A 16,701-nucleotide genomic window follows, 5' to 3' on the forward strand; every position below is an offset into this window, starting at 1 on the left:
GATAATGTCGATATTATCTTAAAACATAAAGCTATACCTCTAAATACACTTTTACCATGGAGCCGCTGCGGCCGCTAGACTTAATACACACGCTACGCACTTCGTACGCTATTTGCGTACAGAGTCCCGTACCGTGTACGTACTTAGCGTACAAACGCCGCGCTGGGGGTACAAAGTACATACAGCGCGCGCACACACTTTTTATAAACTTTAAACCTTATTCGTAATGCAATGCAATGATATTATTACACTCTAAACCTTGTGCCGCAAAGCACTGCAATGATGTTACACCTTAAACCTTACGCAGCGCTGACGGTATTAAGTACCCGCAGTGCGTACACACCTTATCAATACACTCTTAAACCTTATACATTTAGGTAATGTAATACGCTTTAAACCCTAGCAGGGAAAAGAGGACACATCTATTGCTAAAGGGTACGGTACTAATCCTGACTTGCTCTGACCTTGAGGTACTTGTGAGCACACCCAGCATTCTGTCTGGTTTAAGACCTTACCCACTAGTGAGTGGTAATCACTCAATGGATGACGGTCCATGTTGATATTAATGCTGGACTGACATCTCTGGATGCACCCATCCTCAACTATGTTCTCACAATTTTTACAAATGCAGTTTTCCTCAGCCGATAACCCTTCACAGTGCCTCCTAGTTCCCTGACTACCAGATCATTTTCTGATACTCGCCTATTGCTCGAGTGATGTGTTGCTCTTGGAATTCTACAAATCCATCCTCGCCATCAGAACCCATTCCAGATCCTTTCTCGACCTCTCTGAGACTCTCACCGAAACAGACTGTTCTGGTCAACAACAGGGTTAACAGGAAAACCCGGAACGCAGTCTCTTGGGGTAAGTCCGTCTTGTTAAGGGAAGAGAAAGGAAACAAGAAGGGGGGGAGGAAAGGAGGGTAGTGGGAGATGGAGAAAATAATAAAAGGAAAAAAGAAAACTGGTGCGACAACCGCCTCTGGTCTTGTTTTTCTCTGCGCTCAGGTGCCGCCTCAACAGTACTGCCTCTCATCCTTCCTGGAACAGACACTCCAGTGATACGATGTTCTCTCCGGGTCAGCGACCTTTCTGTAGGAAACAAATCTGTTTAACTGTTGTGTATTATCAGTTGTGTGATCTTTGGGAAGTGAGAAGAGAGGGGAAATAATAAAGAAAATTTGTCAGATTTGCGTTCACCATCAGGCTGTCACACCATCATGTATAGCGGTATCTATGCACAGTCTACCTTCACCAGTATTCCCATTCTCCACCCTTTGTGAATGACCAGGCACACTGATACTGGTGTCCCTATGCTAGTGAGATATACTGGATTTAGGCAGAGCTCTGACAGACCGAGTAGGCATGTGACGTTTGAACTGTAATCCTGTCAGTGAACGTAAGAGGATGAAGAGAAAACTTTGAAGACAAATCACGGAGTTTAGTAATAGGTAAGTTTGTAAAGGCAAAGAAGATTTTACAAAGTTTGACATCTGGATGGGGCACTACGGGGAATGATTCCCTAATCGGTCTGTTCCCCTTAAAAAAAAAATTGTGTGTTATATCTCTACTGGGACTATACCAGCCATCAATCCAGTATCTTGTCCATTCTAAGTTCATAGGGAACCTGGTATTTTTGAGATAATTTCCTCTACCTGTGATGGACATACTTCTAAAACAGTGAAATGCAACATTAGTCTTCCTTGGTATCTTAACATATTTTGTGCTTCCTGGGTGGGAGCATTCTATATGTATACCATCTCTAACAAAACTCCTGTTAAATTACTTAGAGGTCACTTCTGCTAGAGAGAGAGAGAGAAGCAGAAGTTTAGAAGCCTCCTCCTAATCTCCGTAATTTCTGCCAAAAGGGTAAAGTTGCATTTATTCTGTTCTTCCCATTTAACCGAATCTGTGTTTTTCCATTCTGTAGCGTGATTCCTTACTATATGTCCCTTGATCCCGTCTGTGTTTTATTCTGTCAAGGGGTCTATATTGGCTATGTGCTCTACTACTCCTACAATTTCTAGCAAAATGTCCTTTATTTTTACAAATGTAACATATTCTCGGTCTTTGGTTACTACTAGGGTTTTGGGATTTGGGCTGATGAGACTTTGGTGTATGAGCCTGTATACTTTCAATCCTCAGCCTTTCCTCTTTCAGTTTTCTACGCCTAGCAATATTCCTATGGTGTTCAATTGCGCACTCTCTAAGGCAAGCTACGGTGACCCCTCTCCAATTAGGCAAAGATGTTTGTACTTTGTCCCTCACTGTCTGATCGAGTCCGTCCATTAGCACAGACACAGCTACCTTTCTGTAATTTTCATTGTTCCCTGCATCTAATACCTCCATGTATCTATCCATTTCCTACAGTGCTCGGTGGAAATATTCAGATGTCATTTCATTTTCCCTCTGTTTTATGGAGAAAATTCTTCTCCACTCAGTGGGGAAACACAACTCTAGTTGCCTATTAATTTGTTCTATAGATTCCTGATTGTTTCTGTCAGTCATAGGACTATCCGACTCTAGCCTACGATCAGTGGTAAATTTTTGGGTGTCAATATTAGGGTGTAGGCATGCTTTCAAAAATGTCCGCCAATGTTGGTTCATACACATTACCCAGATCTCTGATAAATTTTTGACATCTGGCTAAATGCTTCCAAGGGTCGGGGAATTCTGAAATGATTGATCGCAGCTCATCTCTGGTCCACGGGCAATGCATTGCATTATTCCTGGTGAGGACTACTTCCTGTCTATCGGTTCCCCCATTTGGAGTTACCATTTCCAAGTCAGGGTGTAATCCTACCATTCCGTTCCTAATCTGTTTACTGTGTGGTGTTGTTGTTTCTGTGCAATGGACTGTCTCATACTTACCGGTAGCTGTGACCTCACCAGTTCTTTCATTGGGGAATACTGTTACTGCTATACCTGGTTGGACAGGTCCCACCTGAGTTTCCTGCAACATGACTGCTTGGAGGAGAGCTGCGATTTGGCTGTATCCTTCATCTTCCTGTGACCTAAAACCTTGGAGAGACTTCAAAACCGGATACATTTTGCAAAAGTTAGAGTTAATACATTGCTCTTTCATATTACTATCATTTACGGATGTATCATTGACTGTAGCCTTCTGTTCCCTTTCAACCTGTGTCGACAATGGTGTGTTTGTGTTCTCATCCCCGCTAGGTTTGGAATCTGTTGCATATGTTAATTTCCCTTGCATATCGCCCTCTTGTTGCCATAAATTTAAACAGTTTGTGTGTCTGACCCTTTGCTTTCGGGATTTTATCAGACATATCCTAACCCTTAAATTCTGCAATACCTCTGGTTCATAACTGCCTACCTTAGGGAATGGTTCCCTATCTTCCGCAGTCATACGTTCCCATTCATTGCACAAAATTTTCTGCGTGTGTCCATGCTTCTCACACATTATGAACCTCGCTGACCCTTTGGGCCGCGGAATGTCAACCTGAACCCTGGTTGAACGTCCCTTACTTGAGCAACTGGCCCCCATATTTTGCAGGTATTGCCATCCCGGCTAATCCTGCAAAAAACCAAAATACTCAATATAAGGCAACTGTGAAAGTTCTACGATTGCTTTCACCCACTCACCGCCCACGTTGGCCAATACTACCAACACTGTTGTCAGCAAAGGTAGTACCCAACCTAGGGCCCCTATGTAACCTCTATTCACTGGAAGTATATGGGAGTGACTTACCCTTTCCAGTAAATATTGGTTGTTGGATATTTCTTGAGTGAGACCAGCGAAACTCCCTTAAAAAAAAAAAATTCTACACAAATCACGCTTGCGTATGCTATATCCAGCGCTAATGATCCCGCGATTTTCCGCAAAGCTCGTAAAAAGGGTATCACGTTGCGCTAAGTATTGCACCCACGAACGCGCGGTCCAATCGCACAGCGTATAGGTAACTGTTACTTATCCGCCGTACGACCAATGGAATTGATTTTTCAGGCTGCGAAACCTCAGCCGGAGCGTATCGATCAAATGGCCTATATGGGTATCTTCGCTAACCCCCTGGGCTGCGGTACCTAAACAAAAACTTCGCTGACCTTTGGTCTGCGGTATGCTAAACCTTCGCTGACCTTCTGGCCTGCGAAATCTGCTACCTTGCTCCATTGTACTACAATTTATTTTTAACGTGAGCCAGCAAATTCTCACGCCACCAAGTCTCAACTCACCTGGTGTACCACCTCTACGGGATCCCGATTTCCCTCGGTCCACAAAACCTTTATTATGTTTGCACACTCACGCTCGTTCACTCAAATACACTTTGGTTTTTTTTTCTGTACAGAAAATTAACTTTCATTCAGATAAACAGCCTTAGTACCAGAGGTAATACAGTAAAAAAAAGGTTTTATTTAAACTAAATCTTGGAAACTGAGCAATTTGTAGCTATTGTCGCGTGGCTACCGTCCCGCGCCTAAACTAAACAATGCTATTGTGTAATTTGTACTTAGCGGCCGTACCCTTACGCACGTTGCGTAAACACGCGACCGTGCGTTTGTCTTTACGTTGCGTACGCAGTCCCTTACTTTGTCCGAGACACGTGTACAAAGAACGTACGTCCGCAATAGCACAAATCCCACACTTCTATAAATGTAAGCGATATTACCTATAATCATTTATAAACACAGTATCTTTCTGTATAAACCTGTTTAACTAGGCCAGACTGTATTTGTGTTTTACGTTTACTTCCTTAATATTTAGTCTATATTTTAACTAAATAGCAAAAAATTTCTCAGTACAGGTCAAAATGAATCTAATAATCATTACTTATGGCAACAATGCGAGCAGGTATACAAAGTACGGGTGTATGCTTGTGCTGTGTACGCATTTGGCGCCAAACAGAAATTCACAGACTTTTAAAATAGCTTTGCGTATTTACCTTACGGATCCCACCAGCATCCCTACAAACCATGCAGAGCAGACGCCATCTTATCAGCAATTGAGATAGGGTTTACCAGTGTATTATACGGCCAGGAAAAGGCTTACGTAGGATACCTGTCCGCCCTTTGCTGATAGATAAAGTCTGCTTTCACCTGCTAGGATGTGGGTATGAGGAAAAACCGGACGATGCCCCCAATTGATAATGTCGATATTATCTTAAAACATAAAGCTATACCTCTAAATACACTTTTACCATGGAGCCGCTGCGGCCGCTAGACTTAATACACACGCTACGCACTTCGTACGCTATTTGCGTACAGAGTCCCGTACCGTGTACGTACTTAGCGTACAAACGCCGCGCTGGGGGTACAAAGTACATACAGCGCGCGCACACACTTTTTATAAACTTTAAACCTTATTCGTAATGCAATGCAATGATATTATTACACTCTAAACCTTGTGCCGCAAAGCACTGCAATGATGTTACACCTTAAACCTTACGCAGCGCTGACGGTATTAAGTACCCGCAGTGCGTACACACCTTATCAATACACTCTTAAAACTTATACATTTAGGTAATGTAATACACTTTAAACCCTAGCAGGGAAAAGAGGACACAACACCGATTTTGTTAGGATCTCCTGTTCTGTACTGCCACGTCGCCATGGCAACTGGGAGGCAAGTGTTAGCGAAGTAACCTGAGCGCAGCTGATACTCCGGTCCGGGTTTTTACTGTGTAGTGGTTACAGGCTCTGTGCACGGCAGGGAATCCGGCGCTGGTTTTGTGCTCACAGTCTGTGAGGTCTGAGTGGGGCGTGGACAGCACCTGCTATATAAACCATCCTCTCAGGCTAGGCAAATGCTGCTGAATCTTTGTTTGCTAGTCAGTTCCAGAGAGTTAGCTAGTACTGTGTGACTTTGTATTTACTTGTTGCTTACTGCGAATAGGCCTTGGGATTCGGTACTTCATTCAGCAGCCCTACTCCTGTTGAAATTTTGTGGGAATATGGAGCATACCCCTCAAAATACTTTGCAACAGGTGGTCAATCAGGTGCAGGTCCTGACTCGAGAATTTAATGAGATGTCCATTAAAATGAACACCCCGCAGGCCGCTAGCAGAGCTCCCGCAGCAGCAGCGGCAAGTTTAGGGGTTAAGGAGCCGAAAGTAAATCTCCCATTTCGTTTTTCTGGAGATTGCTCGCAGTTTTTTTGTTTCAAGGAGAGCTGTAAGCTATATTTCAGGCTTAGGCCCCAGTCTTCTGGGTCGGAGATTCAGCGGGTGGTCATGGTGATTTCCTTGCTACAAGGAGACCCACAGGTCTGGGCATATGGGTTGCAGCCTGACTGTCCGTCGCTTAAAAGTGTTTATGCTTTTTTTACGGCACTGGGCATTTTGTATGATGACCCTGACAAGATGGCTTCAGCCGAGGCACAGATTACGGTCCTAAAGCAAGGGCGACAGCCAGCTGAGGTTTATAGTACGGAGTTTCGGATGTTGGCTCATGATACCCAGTGGAATGACCCAGCCCTGAGAAACCAGTACCGCAGGAGCCTTTCTGGCCAGATAAAGGACCAACTGGTGTAATATCCCTCGCCTGATAGCTTAGATCAGCTCATGCAGTTATCCATCCGGGTGGATAGACGGCTGAGAGAGCGTAGGCTTGAAAGGCAGACCGCAGTTTCCTTTTTTCCCAAGGGAACCTCAGACTCTGAGGAATATTCCGAGGAGCCTATGCAGATTGGGGCTACCCGCCTCTCCTCGCGTGAGAAGACGCAGAGGAGACAACAGGGTTTGTGTTTGTACTGTGGGAATAAAGGTCATGTCGAAGTATCATGCCTAGAAAAGCCGGAAAACTTCAGGGCCTGAGGGTGATGGGAAATATCCTGTCAGGCCAGAAGTCAGATTTTCCCAAAAAGACTTTTCTCATTCCGGTGACTTTGGAGATCCTCGGTCAAACTGTCAAGACTGAGGCCTTTGTTGACAGTGGGGCCGATGGGGTTTTCATGGACCGTCAATTCGCCCTGGAACACTCTGTTCCCTCAGTACCTTTGGCATCAGAGATTGAGATCTGTGGGTTAAACGGGGAACCATTGTCCCAGGGTAAAATTACCTCCTGCACCAGCCGAATTCCTTTGTTTATTGGAGCCACACACTCTGAAAAATTGTCTTTCTATGTGACTGTCTGTTCTTTTGCCCCATTGGTTTTGGGGTTACCCTGGTTAAGGGCCCATAACCCTCAATTTAACTGGGTCTCTGGGGAGATTCTTAGTTGGGGTAGTGATTGTTTCAGGAGTTGCTTGAGCCTTCCAGTCAGGCTCTCGCAGCTAAATTTGCCAGGATTGCCAGGATGTTATGCAGATTTTGCGGATGTGTTCTCCAAAAAAGTTGCGGAGGTACTACCTCCCCATCGCCCCTATGACTGTGCCATTGATTTGTTGCCGGATGCTAAGCTTCCCAAGAGCAGGTTGTACTCCCTGTCACGTCCTGAGACTCAGGCTATGGCAGAGTACATTCAGGAGAACTTGGCTAAGGGATTTATCAGACCCGCACAGTCCCCAGTTGGGTCGGGGTTCTTCTTCGTGGGTAAAAAGGACGGTTCGTTGCGACCCTGCATCGACTTCAGGGAATTGAACCGTACCACGATTAAAAACTCGTACCCACTGCCTCTCATTTCGGTTTTGTTTGACCAGCTTCGTACTGCCACCATTTTTTCTAAGATTGACCTACGCGGTGCTTACAATCTAATCCGAATAAGAGAGGGGGATGAATGGAAGACTGCCTTTAATACCCACTCAGGGCATTATGAATATTTGGTGATGCCTTTTGGGCTCTCTAATGCCCCGGCAGTCTTCCAGGAATTCATGAACGATGTGCTCAGGGAATATTTGGATAGATTTTTAGTTGTTTATCTAGATGACATCCTAATCTTCTCCCATTCCCTGGAGGAACATCGGAAGCATGTACGCTTAGTCCTCCAGAAACTCAGAGACCACCAGCTTGAGGCGAAGCTGGAGAAGTGCGAATTTGAAGTCCAGCAAATCGCATTTCTAGGGTATATTATCTCCTCAGAAGGTTTCCAAATGGAGGGTTCTAAGGTACAGGCAGTCCTGGATTGGGTGCAGCCCACTAGTTTGAAGGCGCTTCAGCGTTTTTTGGGCTTTGCAAATTTTTATAGACGGTTCATCGCTGGATTTTCGTCTATAGTGGCCCCCTTGGTGGCACTCACTAAGAAAGGGGCGGATGTTGCTCACTGGTCTTGTGAGGCCAAAGCGGCCTTTGCCCGTCTCAAAAGGGCATTTGTCTCGGCCAAGGTGCTGTGGCACCCAGATCCAGAGCGTCCTTTTGTGGTAGAAGTGGATGCCTCTGAGATAGGTATTGGGGCAGTGCTCTCTCAGATGGGGGTGTCTGATAATCGCCTTCATCCCTGTGCTTACTTTTCCCGTAAATTTTCGTCTGCCGAGATGAATTATGATGTGGGTAACCGGGAATTGTTGGCTATAAAGGATGCACTCGGGGAGTGGAGACACTGGCTTGAGGGGGCTAAGTTTGTGGTCTCAATTCTCACCGACCATAAGAATCTGTCATATTTAGAGTCAGCGAAGCGGCTCAATGCCAGGCAAGCACGATGGGCTTTGTTTTTTGCTTGCTTTAATTTTTTGATAACATATCGCCCTGGGTCAAAAAACATCAAGGCTGATGCGCTCTCGCGGAGTTTTGCTCCAGTCCAAGAGACCACCGAGGAGCCATTGCCCATTGTGTCCCCATCATGTATTAAAGTGGGCATTACCCAGGACCTCTTGTCATTAGTCCTTAGAGCACAGGAGCAGGCTCCTCCAGACCTTCCGGTAGGTCTCTTGTTTGTGCCTTCTAGGTTAAGACAGCGAGTGTTCCTGGAATTCCATGCCAAGAGGTTGGCAGGGCATCCGGGTATTGCCAGAACTCGGGAGTTGCTGTCTAGGGCGGTGTGGTGGCCCTCGGTGGCTAGGGATGTGGATCAGTGGGTTCGGGCATGTGACGTTTGTGCCTGAAATAAAACTCCTAGAGGGGTTCCTGTCGGCCCATTACATCCACTCTCTATTCCATCTAAGCCATGGACCCACATTTCCATGGATTTTGTGGTGGACTTGCCCAAATCCTCGGGGATGACAGCCATTTGGGTTGTCGTTGACAGGTTTTCGAAGATGGCGCATTTCGTTCCACTGGTTGGGTTGCCATCGGCCAGACGCCTGTCTGAGTTATTTATGCAGCATGTTGTGCGCCTCCACGGGTTGCCACTTGATGTGGTCTCTGACCGTGGATCCCAGTTTGTGGCCAAATTCTGGAGGGCATTTTGTTCTGATCTCCAGATTTCTGTGAGCTTGTCGTCAGGCTACCATCCACAGTCTAATGGGCAGACTGAGAGGGTGAACCAGTCCTTGGAGCAGTTCCTCAGGTGTTATGTCTCCAAGTGTCATACTGACTGGGTTGCTCATCTGTCCATGGCGGAGTTTGCCTATAACAACGCGGCTCACTCTGCTACAGGGATCTCTCCCTTCCTTTGTGTGTATGGACATCATCCTAAGGCCAATTCTTTTGACCCCCTGGATTCCACGCCTGGTGGTTCCTCTGTGGTTTCGGCCCTTAGGGGTATTTGGAGGAAAGTTAAGAAAGCCCTTGTGTCTGTGTCATTAGTGACCAAAAGGGTTTTTGATAAGCGGAGAAGACCCTGCAGCTTTAAATTAGGAGACTTCGTCTGGTTGTCCACCAAGAATTTGAAGTTGAGACAGCCATCTCATAAGTTAGGCCCCCGGTTCATCGGCCCTTATAAGATCACCAGGGTTATCAATCCGGTGGCATTTCAGTTAGATCTGCCCCGTTCATTGGGTATCAATAAAACATTTCATTGTTCCCTTTTAAAACTGGCGGTTAGTAATCCTTCTTCCAGTGGAAGACCTTCTCCTCTTCTGATACGGGGTCAGAGGGAGTTTGTGGTTGAAAGGGTTCTTGACTCCAAGATGGTTCGGGGTCGGCTGTCATTTTTGGTGCACTGGAAGGGGTATGGCCCGGAGGAGCGGTCGTGGGTGCGCAGTTGTGATCTTCATGCCCCCAGACTGATACGCTCTTTCTTCTCGCAGTTCCCCGATAAACCCGGTGGTAGGGGTTCTTTGACCCCTCGTCAGAGGGGGGGTACTGTTAGGATCTCCTGTTCTGTACTGCCACGTCGCCATGGCAACCGGGAGGCAAGTGTTAGCGAAGTAACCTAAGCGCAGCTGATACTCCGGTCTGGGTTTTTACTGTGTAGTGGTTACAGGCTCTGTGCACGGCAGGGAATCCGGCGCTGGTTTTGTGCTCACAGTCTGTGAGGTCTGAGTGGGGCGTGGACAGCACCTGCTATATAAACCATCCTCTCAGGCTAGGCAAATGCTGCTGAATCTTTGTTTGTTAGTCAGTTCCAGAGAGTTAGCTAGTACTGTGTGACTTTGTATTTACTTGTTGCTTACTGCGAATAGGCCTTGGGATTTGGTACTTCATTCTGCCAATCCGGACCTAGCAGTAAGACTGGAGTCAGTTGTTCAACCTGCTGGGGTTCTTTTGCTATTCTGTGAACCCAGCAGGTTTGCAGCTGTACTCTCAGACCTGCTTGCTTAATCCTCCCTCACTGTGCAGGGCGTCCAGGTGTCAGTTTAGTGGCAGTAAGCTGAACCTGTGCCCTGCAAGTGTGGGTTAGGATTGTGGATACTCTCCTTGTGTCTATATTTCTATCTCTGACCAAGGAGTTTATTCCCACCCCCGTTGGTAACCCTTTGGGGTTTTTCCTGTTGCTCTTAGCAACATCATTTTGGGTGCTCCACATGTGAAATCACTACATCTCGCTTCATTGTCCGCTCTATTCCATCTGAGCATTCCTGACACTAGGGAGACACCCAATTCCTGAGCCTTTGGGCTTCCCCGTTCATTTTGTGTTTATTAGTTATTCCATCACCTCCTGTGTATGTTGTGTTATACTGTCTGTGAGTTCGTTTTGCCTCGCATCCCTCTCTGTTCATACACCGGTATACTCCTGTTAGCACTGGTGTGCGTAACAGATTTGTAGTTAACCGCTGGGTTCTAACGCCACAGTGGATTATTTGAAAGGGGATAACAATACAAATTATACACTACAAGGCTAACAAGATAAATCTACAACAGAATAATGGCTACAGTCAATGTACATATGTGAGAATATTTGCTTGCGCAACCTGGACCAGTCCTCCGCTCATCAGGTAGATAGCGTTCAGAGTCTTCTTGTCAGGCCAGGCTGCAGCAGGCTTTTTATACAGTAGATCAAAAACATAATACAATAGACACTGTGTGCTCTTCTTCCATTGGTTCGGGGGTGGGACATATCCTGTGCACCGGGGACCATTGGTCAGCTCAAGAAGTGGGCGATGGCTAGGACTTGAGATGTGGTTTCTGTTGTTTGCATCTGAGTTCCCGCCCCATGACCAGTTAAACCCATCACATTAATCATACATAAATCTGGTATTATTAATAACTTAAAGAGATAATATATAATAATGTTCTTATTCCCACCAGATTAATGTTTACGTGACTCTGAACAATATGATCCCACACATGATATGATTATCTATTTCAATCCTCAAGATATACATATATCCACATATATCTATATCTCTATATCTCTCTCTCTCTCTCTCTATATATATATATATATATATATATATATATACACACACACATACTCCTGCTATTCCAGTTTGTTAGGAATTATATATATATATATATATATATATATATATATAAACACCCACATCTCCATGAGTTTTAGACTATGAATGTTAATATCTTAGATTTCTAACTGTCTGGTCTTGTGTTTTGGTTAGCTTTTGTTAATTGATTTTCTTAAACAGCTTCAGGTCCTGGGTATTGTCTCTTCGTTTGTTTTTGCCTTCAGGTGAGACAATGACAATCCAGTACTCATTGTTTTAAATAGAAACTCTGCTATCCCAGTAAACAAAGGTGTTTGCCTTCTTCATAGAATTTCAAAGCTTAGTGTAAATAAGGCCATTGTATTTTAGTCTCTGGGAGTTTTAATTTATGTGTGACTGACCTTCATGCTATTTAGAAGAAAAATCAGACAGTGTGGGATTTTTACAATATATATATTAGATCTATGATATATCTTTGTGGCTTTTCCATGAGAGTACAAATTCCACTGTAATTACTCGTACCACGCTCTAATGCACCGGACCGCGGGTGCGATCATACGCAATTTGCGGATATTTGCACGCATGGCGGAACAAGTGCACGCGCAGCGGGCATGTGTGTGTGGTTTGTACGTGATGTGTGTACTGCAATATTTTTCGACTTTGACACCAACAACAACATGTGCTGTCTCTATTTGATTCGACACCATGGTTCTTACTACGTCGCATTACCTCCGACCCCTTAATATGTTATGTTCTTTGTGTTACGGATTATTAAACTAACCTGATGTGTGTATTCTTTCCTAAATTTTGATGCTCACCTTGTTGCATGCCCATCATTAGAATGTTTATCAATGGTCTTTACCGGCACAGACTCCATACCCTCTGTCCCTCACTCCCCTCCCCCTATCCTCAGTTCACCCCCCCCCCCCACTTGTTCTTTCTTTGTCTACCCTCTCTAACTTTTTCCTTTATTTTTGTGTGCTATTTGTACATGTGCATTTTCTTGCTTGATTGTAAAATGCTCCGGAATTATTCTGAACACTATATTGTTATATTGTTGGCGAAGGACCTAATGTTATCCTTGTCCCACCTTTTGACATGCCAAATTGTCCTCTTTCTCTGGTTTCCAGGAAATGCACAAATGTATGTATGTTTCTTTCTTTATTATCTTATAAAAACTCAATAAATATATTTTAAAAAAAAAACAAAAATCTGTATAACTGCCTTTGCTAAGCTAAACTATTTAAATACAAACAGAATCTATATATGAGAGCACGTGTTATTTAAACTGGTTCATTTCTACTGTTTTCCTGGCACTTCTAGCTGAATGTAACACCTGCAACAATTGAAATCTGTGATAGCATACTTTAACAATACACAATCAAATTAGCTATATGACCTTGTCAGAAAGCCCTGAAAGAAGTATTAATTAAGAGTGTGCTTGGCTTATTATTGTCTGAAATTTTATGCATAAACAGAATCTATAGAAGCTTTATAGAAGTATGGGAGTAACAACTCAGAACACCTTCACTGTGAAATTAATTTCCCTGGTCTTTGATATCTGACATTTCCACAATGGGGAAAACTGGGATTACAACAGCTGCAGCTAAATTTGAGAAATATGCTAGGACCTCTAAGTCATCTTCATCGAAATCTGCCGTAGGTGCCTTCTTGGAGGTGACGCTACAACAACTTCTTGATGCTGTTACATCATGTGACCTAAAACTAGTGGCTAAAATTGAAAAGGGTCAAATCGATTTATCATTATTATGTAATGATGTACAGAAGGTGCGAGAGAGAGTGGGAGAAATGGGAACCCGGATATTAGTGTTGGAGGATTCCTATAGTACTATAAAATCAGAAGTAGACAATATTTTGTCACAGATGGCTTCTATGCAAAATAAAACGTTGGATATGGAAAGTAGGCTACGTAGGAACAATATTCGCTTCCAGAAGTGGAAGAAGGATAATCCCCTGAAGAATTTCTGGAATGCTGGATGGTAACGACATATGGCCGAGACACTTTCACCTCCCAGTCTATGGGGGTAATCCTGAGTTGATCTTAGCAGCAAGTTTGTTAGCAATTGGGCAAAACCATGTGCACTGCAAGGGGGGCAGATATAACATGTGCAGAGAGAGTTAGATTTGGGTGGGTTATATTGTTTCTGTGCAGGGTAAATACTGGCTGCTTTATTTTTACACTGCAATTTAGATTTCAGTTTGAATACACTCCACCCAAATCTAACTCTCTCTGCACATGTTCTATCTGTCCCCCCTGCAGTGCACATGGTTTTGCCCAACTGCTAACAAATTTGCTGCTGCGATCAACTCAGAATTAGGCCCTATGAGCGAGCACATAGAATTCCAACAAGATCTCTTCCCCCGGAGCACCTCCTCACACCCTCCTTGCCAAATGGCTACACTATCGGGGACAGAGACTCTATTTTGCGATTGGCATGTGTTAAAGGCCTACTGGTTATTAATGGCAAAAATATATCTGTATTTTCAGACTTTGCAATAGAAGTCCAAAAAGACAGAACTAAATTCATACACATTAAGAGATACCCTTTGAGCCCATTATCATTCAATACGCTAGATTTTTTCCATCCAAATTGCATATAATAGTAGAAGGAGAATTAAAGTTCTTTGGTACACCAAAAGAAGCAGCAGCGTGGTTAGAGATCTATAAGCCAGATCGTAGACAACTTGCCTCAGTCTGATAATACCAGGGGTTAAGCAGAGGAGCATTTATATATACAGTATATGTTGGGTTCTGGCCTTGAATGAGCTAGCCTAATGAGCTTAACACATACCTAGAGAGGGAACAGTGTCGGACTGGGGAGTGAAGTGCCCACCGAGGATATGCAGTGGTAGGTGCCCATGCGTAGGGGTGTGGCATTTCCAGAGTAGGTGTGGTCAGCCGCCACAGAGGCTTGGCTAATCATTAGAGAGTGCATGGTCTGGGCCCCTTGATAAATATACATAGCAAATACTGCTAGTGCATGCATTATAATGTACCAGATTAATAACAGCAATGCACTGTACAAAATACACCATAGTCATATGTAGAATAATGTAAAATACAGTATGTATAATTCAAGTGCATAGTCTGAAACCTGATCCCTAGAGGAGGCAGTGGAGAGTCTGGAACCTGATCCCTAGAGGAGGCAGTGGAGGCCACTGGGGGTTTCCCCTGTACCCCTGTGGGCCAGTCCAACCCTGGTAGGGAACTATGTATACCTCGGCTTTAGGGGGGTTTATTGGGGGGAGTGTAAATGTATGTAATTAGTTGTCTCGTATCCCCTTATTTATTTATTTTTACTGCTGGGCTGGCTACATCTGTTTACTGCTGCATTGTCTACCTGCATTCCCTTCATATCAGAAATAGAAATTAATACTTGATGCTTAAGTTGCTTACATGGAATGTAAGGGGAGATAATGATCGCCTGAAGAGGTCACTGGTCATTAAGATACTCAAGCAATATGGCCCAGATGTAGCATGCCTCACTGAGACACACTTGTTTGGAGGCAAAGCTCTAGCTCTTAAATGTCTTTGGATAGGATGGACTCAGCATTCAATGCACACCTCCGCTTCTCGTGGAGTCTGTGTTTATCAATAAGTCAGTACCGTTTGTGTTAAATTCAATACAGACAGACCCTTATGGCCGGTACACATTTATTGATTGTTGTATTTTATCAACATTCTATATTTATATTGGCTGTATATATACCTCTGCCGTTCTCATATGAAGTGCTAAGGAAGGCGACAACTTTTATTGCTACCTCTCCTGACACTCCAGTAATTTGTTTAGGAGTTTTTAATGCCATATTAGATTCTACCATTGACTGTTGGCGTACCTCCTCAGATATTGTTGACCAAAAGGATTTGGGGTTTTCTAAATTTATAGCAGAATTGGGTTGGATTGATGCATGTAATATTAAGCACCCTATAGTTAGTCAGTATATTCAGGTTCCTACTCTACTCATTAGTCTTTTTCCCGTATTGATGTGGTTTTTATATCTTGGACTCTAATGTCTAAAATCTCCTAGACTGAATACAAATCTAAAGGTATTTGAGACCATTTTCCATTTTTGCCAAACTTAGATCTGGGGAGCTCTAATAGTTTAAGGTTATGGAAAATGCACCCTTCATGGATGTCCCAAATGGGGGCGGGTTCCGAGTTTAAAACACTTTGGTAATAATTTTTTTCACAACAATATAAACAGTACTGCAATGTCAAATGTGTGGGATACTTTTAAGGCCTTTTTATGGTGTTCTTTAATCAGACGAGTAGCGGAATTAAAAAGATTTTCTAGACAGAAGGCAGCTGATTTGGAATCCAGTTGCATAAACTTAGAAACACAGCATCTATGATCTAAAGTAGACTCTGATCGTATTCAGTGGTTAGCTGCCCAAGAAACATGGACTTCCCACATTTTTTATATGGTTAGTCGCAGAATGTTAGTTCTTCGAGAACCCGACCCACCTGAACTTTGGGCTTTTGGTTTCCCGTCTTACTCAGATCCCAAATCAAGGCAAAATGTCATCATCCTGCTGTCGGATTCTCGCAGGTTTTGGATTTTTATAAAGGTCCTTGATGATCGTGCCATTTTCACTCCAGCTGTGAAGAGTGTACTAAATGCACGTGTCCGTCTCAGTACAGTGTTATCTGACTGGCGTGGGGCTGGTGTATCTGAAAGGGGTTTTTCTGTCTGCTGTATAAGTCCAGGGGTGCTCTGTCTGTCTGCTGTATCTGAAAGGGGTGCTCTGTCTGTCCATCCAGGGACTTTGCCCCAGTGTAAAATTAAGATAATAAAAACTAAAAACAAAAAGCCTAAAAATACAATTATAAAAAATATTATTTTTTTTATGTGCTATACCCCAGTGTACTATACAATTTTTATTTTATTTTCATAAGTACTGTGACACTGCCGGTTCATACTCATACACGTATTGCGACGTGGTACTTTTTTTTTTGTACAAATTGTGGTGTGCTGTACCCTTGTTGCCCCGTGTTTGGTGATAGATATTGAGAGAAGAGGCATAAACGGCTTAAGTCAGGGCATATAAAATCAAAGTAAAATATTTGATTAGTAAAAGTCAGATTA

The sequence above is a fragment of the Pseudophryne corroboree genome, chromosome 2 (genome assembly GCF_028390025.1).
Source record: "Pseudophryne corroboree isolate aPseCor3 chromosome 2, aPseCor3.hap2, whole genome shotgun sequence".
NCBI lineage: Eukaryota > Metazoa > Chordata > Amphibia > Anura > Myobatrachidae > Pseudophryne > Pseudophryne corroboree.